Consider the following 10000-nt stretch of genomic DNA (forward strand, 5'->3'; position numbering starts at 1 on the left):
AAAGCAGGGGTTTGGTTTTGGAACAAAAATTTAGCCACAATACCCAGCAAAATGTTTGGAGGCCTTTAATCCCAGGAACACCACACCTACTGTAAAGCATGGTGGTAGGTAGTATTATGCTCAGGGTCTGTTTTGCTGCCAATGGAACTGGTGCTTTACAGAGAGTAAATAGGACAATGATTACCTCCAAATTATTCAGGACTACCTAAAACCATCAGCACTGGAGGTTGGGTCTCGGGCGCAGTCGGGTGTTCCAACAGTACAATGACCCCCAAACACACGTCAAAAGTGGTAAAGGAATGGCTAAATCAGGCTAGAATTAAGGTTTTTGCCGGGAGAACGGAGAATTGAGCTGTTTGTCCACAACACCCAGAATAGGTAAGGCCTTTAATCCCAGGAACACCACACCTACTGTAAAGCATGGTGGTAGGTAGTATTATGCTCTGGGTCTGTTTTGCTGCCGATGGAACTGGTGCTTTATAGAGAGTAAATGGGACAGTAAAAAAGGAGGATTACCTCCCAAATCCTTCAGGACTACCTGAAACCATCAGCACTGGACTTTGGGTCTTGGGCGCAGTTGGGTGTTCCAACAGGACAATGACCCCCCAAACGCACGTCAAAAGTGGTAAAGGAATGGCTATATCGGGCTAGAATGAAGGTTTTAGAAGGGCCTTCCCGAAGTGCTGACTTAAATGTGTGGACAATGCTGAAGAAACAAGTCCATGTCGGAAAACCAATACATTTAGCTGAACTGCGCCAATTTTGTCAACAGTGGTCAAAAATTCAACGAGAAGCTTGAGGATGGCTACCAAAAGCGCTCTATATATATATATATATATGTAAGTATATATATATACTTACATATGTACAAACCCGTTTCCATATGAGTTGGGAAATTGTGTTTGATGTAAATATAAACAGAATACAATGATTTGCAAATCCGTTTCAACCCATATTTAGTTGGATAAGCTACAAAGACAACATATTTGATGTTCAAACTCATAAACTTTATCTTTTTTTTGCAAATAATAATTAACTTAGAATTTCATGGCTGCAACACGTGCCAAAGTAGTTGGGAAAGGGCATGTTCACCACTGTGTTACATCACCTTTTCTTTTAACAACACTCAATAAACGTTTGGGAACTGAGGAAACTAATTGTTGAAGCTTTGAAAGTGGAATTCTTTCCCATTCTTGTTTTATGTAGAGCTTCAGTCCTTCAACAGTCCGGGGTCTCCGCTGTCCTATTTTACGCTTCATAATGCACCACACATTTTCCATGGGAGACAGGTCTGGACTGCAGGCGGGCCAGGAAAGAACACACACTCTTTTTTTTTACGAAGCCACGCTGTTGTAACACGTGCTGAATGCGGTTTGGCATTGTCTTGCTGAAATAAGCAGGGGCGTCCATGAAAAAGATGGCAGCATATGTTGTTCCAAAACCTGTATGTACCTTTCAGCATTAATGGTGCCTTCACAGATGTGTAAGTTACCCATGCCTTGGGCACTAATACACCCCCATACCATCACACATGCTGGCTTTTCAACTTTGCGCCTATAGCAATCCGAATGGTTATTTTCCTCTTTGGTCCAGATGACACAATGTCGAATATTTCCAAAAACAATTTGAAATGTGGACTCGTCAGACCACAGAACACTTTTCCACTTTGCATCAGTCCATCTTAGATGATCTCGGGACCCAGAGAAGCCGGCGGCGTTTCTGGATGTTGTTGATAAATGGCTTTCGCTTTGCATAGTAGAGCTTTAACTTGCACTTACAGATGTAATGACAAACTGTATTTACTGACAGTGGTTTTATGAAGTGTTCCTGAGCCCACGTGGTGATATCCTTTAGAGATTGATGTCGGTTTTTGATACAGTGCCGTCTGAGGGATGGAAGGTCACGGTCCTTCAATGTTGGTTTCCGGCCATGCCGCTTACGTGGAGTGATTTCTCCAGATTCTCTGGTTTGTATTTTTGAGTTATGTTTGAAACATAAATATCGAGATCAAGGGTGCTAAAAGTGTGGCCCTGGGGGGCCAAATCTGGCCCGTCGATTCTTTTGGTTTGGCCCTCCAAAGGTTGGGTTCCTGAACGTATTCATACTGATCTTTAAAGCACCCTAGGGTTGTCCCAAACCAATACTGATGTCAGATATCAGTCTGATATCAACCAAAAATAACGTATCGGATTATATACAAGTTGGTCTTTACTTAATTAAGCAATATCACGGTCTAAAACATTACATTAGTCATAATAAACAAGTATCAAACAATCATATTTGCATACTACTTACATATTAAAGTCCCCAACACTGTAGAAGTGTATTAAAAAAAATCCAGTAACAAACTCCGACGTAAAAGCTAGCTTTTTTTTCCTCGCCGTAGTTAGCTTCCACGGCTAATACCGTAGCACGTTGATGTGTCACTACGCTGGAAAAAGAGCTCTTAGATAAAATAATGTCGCTACAGTTCAGTGTGGAGGGAGGGTGTTGCCAAGACAGGTGCGTAGATGGCCCAGGTGGGCCTTGTTATCCAAATGGCCTATCGCCTTCATTAGCAGCAGCCGTGATGAGACGAGTAGTTGGAGTTGGAGGTAGTGCGGGAAAAGCAGAAAGACTTGCACTATTTATGAACATAATACAGTGTTACACCCGGGATTCCTGGCTCTCCTGGCAGCGTGCGGTGGTCTAAAGCAGTGGTTCTCAAATGGGGGTACTTGAAGGTATGCCAAGGGGTAGGTGAGATTTGTCAAAAATACTCTAAAAATCGCAAAAATCCTTTATAAATATATTCATTGAATAATACGTCAACAAAATATGAATGTAAGTTCATAAACCGTGAAAAGAAATGCAACAATACAATATTCGATGTTGACAGCTAGATTTTTTGTGGACATTTTCCATAAATATTGATGTTAAAGATTTCTTTTTTTTTGTGACAAAATGTTTAGAATGAAGTTTATGAATCCAGATGGACCTCTAATAAAATCCCCAAAGAGGGCACTTTAAGCTGATGATTACTTCTATGTGGAGAAATTTTTATTTATAATCTAATTACTTGTTTATTTTTCAACGAGTTTTTTGTTATTTTTATATCTTCTTTTCCCAAATAGTTCAAGAAAGACCACTACAAACGAGCAAAATTTTGCACTGTTATACAATTTAATAAATCAGAAACTGATGACATAGTGCTGTATTTTACTTTTTTTTATTTCTTTTTATCAACTAAAAATGATTTGCTCCGATTAGGCGGTACTTGAATGAAAAAAAATGTTCACAGGGGGTACGTCACTGAAAACAGGTCTAAAGAACCCGCTAGAGGGCAACCTCTGCACTTGGTTATTATATAGGTTACAGAACGTATTGTTGACGGTTTATGAATGCATATTTAAATTTATTTAAAGGTAGAATTTATTGCTCTCGTTGCAAGCTACATAAAACAAGCCAATTTTAACATGCTAGAAAGCAAAAAAAAAACTAATATTTTTGTTCTTTTTGTGCCTCATACTGATTGTGAACAATGTGCAGTTCCCCTTTAAAGGGTTAACTTTTTCCCACCAGTTCCCGTTGAACCTTTTCAGCCCTTAATCGTAGCGACCACACACACGCACACACCCTGATTGATCCGCACGCCACTTGATCAGGTTTCCAATTTCCCTAAGAGTTCGGGAACAATGCCGTTAAGTGGAGTGTGGTTCTTACTTAAAGACTTCTTTCTTTAAGGTCAGCGACATAATTGCTGCTAAAGGATGGGGCTGTCTCACACACACACACACACACACACACACACACACACACGCACACACACACACACACACACACACACTTGTATTTCTGACCTTCTTGAGACCTGAGAAAATTTTACAACAACAGCAATAAATCAACCCAAAAAATACTGACTTTGGAGCAATGTTCACAGACTCTAGTATTAAATGCAATGGTTTTTCCGTATTGGGACCATGATTTGGGTCCTAACTTGTTTACCGGTCCTCATATGGACGGCACTTTTCCCTTTTGGTATCTCCAGAAGGGTAGAAAAACAACAACACCCACACACTTGTATTTGTTACCTTCTTGAGACCTCTGATATATAAATATTTATATTTACAACATTAATAATATATACATACTATGCAAATATAAATACGCTTGTTGTGAAAAATGTGTTGGAATTTCATAAGAAAAACTTATAATTTTTACAGTATTATAAAAAAAGTTGTCATTTTACTCAGCACAGGTCAAAATTTTACAAGAAAAAGTGAACATTTGTGCAATATTATGATAAAAGTTGGAATTTCACTCTAACAGTCACAATTATACAAGAAATTCTTAAAATATTGGCAATTTTGTGAAAAAACATAATTTTCCTCGAAAAAAGTCAGAATTTTAAAAGTAAACTTCACACTTTTGGCAATGTTATAAGAATAATCGGAATTTTACTTGACAAAATGACAAAAGTCATAATTTTAATCGAAAAATGTCACTATTTTAAAAGAAAAATATTGGCAATATTGTGATAAAAGTCAGAATTTTACATGACAAATGTCACCGTTCTGCATTAAAAAGTAATAATTTTACATAAAAGTTATAATTTTACATAAAAGTAATAATTTTACGAGAAAATATTGCGACACTATGAGAAATTGTTCCCACTTATATAAGAAAACAGTCGACACATTTGGAGGAAAAGACTGCTTTTAGCATTCTTTTTTAATCTTCATTATTTACTTCAAGTTCTTACAGTATGTCTCTATATACATATTTATTTATTGTTCTTATTAATTTTGGCCAAAGGAGGCGCATTCCAATTTCTTACACACACTTGTCATTTCATATGTTGACCAGAGGGGGAGAACTTCAATTTCTTAAACACACTTGTCATTTCATATGTTGACCAGAGGGGGAGAACTTCAATTTCTTACACACACTTGTCATTTCATATGTTGACCAGAGGGGGAGAACTTCAATTTCTTAAACACACTTGTCATTTCATATGGTGGCCAGAGGGCAAGCACTTTTAAAAGCGACACACAGTCAATAGTTTTTAATCATATTTGTTTATAAATTGTGTTTTTTTTGTTTTTTTTATATTGGTTTTATATTTATTCATTTTTTGTTTTTATTCAGTCATTGGTGGAGCATAATATATATATATATATATTTTTTTTAATATTGTTTTTAACATGGCTTTGTAGCACTTTGGAAACGTTATTGTTGTTTAAATGTGCTATATAAATAAAGTGGATTGGATTGAATTTGAGAAATTCCTCCATTCTGCATTAAAATGTGATATTTTTTACACAAAAAAGTAACAATTTCACAAGAACATTTTGCAATATTACAGAAACAATATGAGAAATAGTTCCCACTTTTAGAAGAAAAAAGTCGACACATTGTGAGAAAAAGACTACTTTAGGTAATAAAAAATGTTTGTAATTGCTTTTTAATCTTCATTATTTACTTCAAGTTATTACAGAATGTCTCTATATACATATTTATTATATTTAAAACATTTTTTTTACTTTGGTATGCACATTAAATCAACAAAAAAAATCCTGACTTTGGAGCAATGTTCACGGAATCTAGTATTAGGCTCTCTATTAGAAGCAACGTTTTTTTTCCCGTATTGGGACCATGATTTGGGTCCTGACTTGTTCACCGGTCCTCATATGGACGGTACTGTTCCTTGTTGATGTCTCAAGAAGGGTAGAAATACAAGAACACACACACACACACACACACACACACACACACACACACAGGCCATGGAGAGTGGGTCTCTATAGTGGAGAAGTGATAATTGGATAATTACTGCTGGGAACCAATTAGACCTTGAGCTACTTGTGATGGCACGCGAGTTAAGCAAAGGTTAGCTGAGTGGGGACTTGTGATCGATTCTCTCGCCCCCCACGCCCCCACCCCTACTCTCCTCTCTCTCCTGCCAAAAAAAAAAAAAAAAAGGACAAAAGGGTCTAAATCGGCCATTTCCATCTGAAAGAGATAAACCCCGACTAGAGGCAGGGGGTCGTCCGGACCCGGACCCCGAATGCCTCCCCCTTGCCCCCGTCACTGGGGCAAATGGCGGCACAATAGTGGAGAATGGAGCTCTCCAAAGATGTATTTATTTATGTTAAAGAAAAAAAATGCTAATACGCGAAGAATGGAGGGGATTTGCAGACGCTTTCTAATTCCGCCATTGTGCCACTCGCGTGCAGACGGGCCGGTGTGACACGGCCATCACGTGACTCGAGTTTTTCTTTCCAGGCTGGGTGTCCTTCAAATGACAGCTTTGACATTTTTTTTGCTTTAATCCGCGGTGCAACATGGGGCTAATTTGCATCTGATTGCTTCTCGGCGCTAAGAGAGTGGGAATGCGCCGGTTTTCCAGGAGTCTTTTGCACACCGGACACAGAAAAATCTATTCCGGTACCTGTGGCACATGTGGCGTCTGGCTCAAGCACTTGGCGGGTAAACAAGCACTGGGCCAAACTGCCTGCGGGTGACGTCGCAATTTTCCGTGTCAACAAAAGCAAGTATGCCCCATGGGGGGAAACGCGTCAGAGGTAGCTTGATGCTAATGCTACCGATTAGCATAAGCCATTTTTACGGGGTGATTCCAACCCGTCCAAATTTTGTAATGAAAACTACAACTAACGACGGAAGGGATAATACGTAAACCGCAACGTACAAACAATGAAACCAGACTCGGACATTCGACTAAATGGCAAAGACTACTTCCTGGCCACAATGCTGCCATCTAACTTCTTGGAATTGTAACTGCATGCAAAGTCTATTATATAATACTTGCAAATGATACTTTACTAACTCGAAGGTTATCAGTTAAATTTTAACATATGATCACACAAAAGAAACAGAAATTGGTACCTTTGTCGATTCGCACGTACCAGCTCAGATATGAAAGGTACCCGTCCCATCCCTGTACCTTCCACTCTCTACACTACATTAACTACAGTAGAATATACAGTACCTTTCAACCACTACCAGCTACAGTCACTGTTATATATATATATATATATACATATATATATATACATACACATATATATACATACATACTCATACATACATATATATATATATATACATATATACACACATATATATACACATACATACAGTATATATATCCATCCATCCATCTTCTTCCGCTTATCCGAGGTCGGGTCGCGGGGGCAGCAGCCTAAGCAGGGAAACCCAGACTTCCCTCTCCCCAGCCACTTCGTCCAGCTCTTCCCGGGGGATCCCGAGGCGTTCCCAGGCCAGCCGGGAGACATAGTCTTCCCAACGTGTCCTGGGTCTTCCCCGTGGCCTCCTACCGGTTGGACGTGCCCTAAACACCTCCCTAGGGAGGCGTTCGGGTGGCATCCTGACCAGATGCCCGAACCACCTCATCTGGCTCCTCTCCATGTGGAGGAGCAGCGGCTTTACTTTGAGTTCCTCCCGGATGGCAGAGCTTCTCACCCTATCTCTAAGGGAGAGGAAACTCATTTGGGCCGCTTGTACCCGTGATCTTATCCTTTCGGTCATGACCCAAAGCTCATGACCATAGGTGAGGATGGGAACGTAGATCGACCGGTAAATTGAGAGCTTTGCCTTCCGGCTCAGCTCCTTCTTCACCACAATGGATCGATACAACGTCCGCATTACTGAAGACGCCGCACCGATCCGCCTGTCGATCTCACCATCCACTCTTCCCCCACTCGTGAACAAGACTCCTAGGTACTTGAATTCCTCCATTTGGGGCAGGGTCTCCTCCCCAACCCGGATATGGCACTCCACCCTTTTCCGGGAGAGAACCATGGACTCGGACTTGGAGGTGCTGATTCTCATTCCGGTCGCTTCACACTCGGCTGCAAACCGATCCAGTGAGAGCTGAAGATCCCGGTCAGATGAAGCCATCAGGACCACATCCTCTGCAAAAAGCAGAGACCTAATCCCGTGGCCACCAAACCGGAACCCCTCAACGCCTTGGCTGCGCCTAGAAATTCTGTCCATAAAAGTTCTGAACAGAATCGGTGACAAAGGACAGCCTTGGCGGAGTCCAACCCTCACTGGAAACGTGTCCGACTTACTGCCAGCAATGCGGACCAAGCTCTGACACTGATCATACAGGGAGTGGACCGCCACAATAAGACAGTCCGATACCCCATACTCTCTGAGCACTCCCCACAGGACTTCCCGAGGGACACGGTCGAATGCCTTCTCAAAGTCCACAAAGCACATGTAGACTGGTTGGGCAAACTCCCATGCACCCTCAAGAACCCTGCCGAGAGTAAAGAGCTGGTCCACAGTTCCACGACCAGGACGAAAACCACACTGTTCCTCCTGAATCCGAGGTTCGACTATCCGACGTAGCCTCCTCTCCAGTACACCTGAATAAACCTTACCGGGAAGGCTGAGGAGTGTGATCCCACGATAGTTGGAACACACCCTCCGGTCCCCCTTCTTAAAGAGAGGAACCGCCACCCCGGTCTGCCAATCCAGAGGTACCGCCCCCGATGTCCACGCGATGCTGCAGAGTCTTGTCAACCAAGACAGCCCCACAGCATCCAGAGCCTTAAGGAACTCCGGGCGGATCTTGTCCACCCCCGGGGCCTTGCCACCGAGGAGCTTTTTAACTACCTCAGCGACCTCAGCCCCAGAAATAGGAGAGTCCACCACTGATACCCCAGGCACTGCTTCCTCATAGGAAGACGTGTTGGTGGGATTGAGGAGGTCTTCGAAGTATTCCTTCCACCTATCCACAACATCTGCAGTTGAGGTCAGCAGAACACCATCCGCAGCATACACGGTGTTGATAGTGCACTGCTTCCCCTTCCTGAGGCGGCGGACGGTGGTCCAGAATCGCTTCGAAGGCGTCCGGAAGTCATTTTCCATGGCTTCCCCGAACTCCTCCCATGTCCGAGTTTTTGCCTCAGCGACCGCTGAAGCTGCACACCGCTTGGCCTGTCGGTACCTGTCCACTGCCTCTGGAGTCCTATGAGCCAAAAGGACCCGATAGGACTCCTCTTCAGCTTGATGGCATCCCTCACCGCTGGTGTCCACCAAGGGGTTTTAGGATTGCCGCCCCGACAGGCACCAACAACCTTGCGGCCACAGCTCCGATCAGCCGCCTCGACAATAGAGGTTCGGAACATGGTCCACTCGGACTCAATGTCCAGCACCTCCCTCGTGACATGTTCAAAGTTCTTCCGGAGGTGGGAATTGAAACTTTCTCTGACAGGAGACTCTGCCAGACGTTCCCAGCAGACCCTCACAATGCGTTTGGGCCTGCCAGGTCTGTCCGGCATCCTCCCCCACCATCGCAGCCAACTCACCACCAGGTGGTGATCGGTAGAAAGCTCCGCCCCTCTCTTCACCCGAGTGTCCAAAACATAAGGCCGCAAATCCGATGACACAACTACAAAGTCGATCATGGAACTGCGGCCTAGGGTGTCCTGGTGCCAAGTGCACATATGGACACCCTTATGTTTGAACATGGTGTTTGTTATGGACAATCCGTGACCAGCACAAAATTCCAATAACAAAACACCATTCGGGTTCAGATCCGGGCGGCCATTCTTCCCAATCACGCCTCTCCAGGTTTCACTGTCGTTGCCAACATGAGCGTTGAAGTCTCCCAGTAGGACAAGGGAATCACCCGGGGGAGCACTTTCCAGTACTCCCTCGAGCGCTCCCAAAAAGGGTGGGTACTCTGAACTGCTGTTTGGTGCATAAGCACAAACAACAGTCAGGACCCGTCCCCCCACCCGAAGGCGGAGGGAGGCTACCCTTTCTTCCACCGGGTTGAACTCCAACGTACAGGCTTTGAGCCGGGGGGAAACAAGAATTGCCACCCCAGCCCGTCGCCTCTCACTGTCGGCAACGCCAGAGTGGAAGAGGGTCCAGTCCCTCTCGAGAGAAGTGGTTCCAGAGCCCTTGCTGTGCGTCGAAGTGAGTCCGACTATATCCAGCCGGAACTTCTCCACTTCGCGCACTA

This window comes from Nerophis ophidion, linkage group LG02, assembly GCF_033978795.1.
Source record: "Nerophis ophidion isolate RoL-2023_Sa linkage group LG02, RoL_Noph_v1.0, whole genome shotgun sequence".
Taxonomy (NCBI): Eukaryota; Metazoa; Chordata; class Actinopteri; order Syngnathiformes; family Syngnathidae; genus Nerophis; species Nerophis ophidion.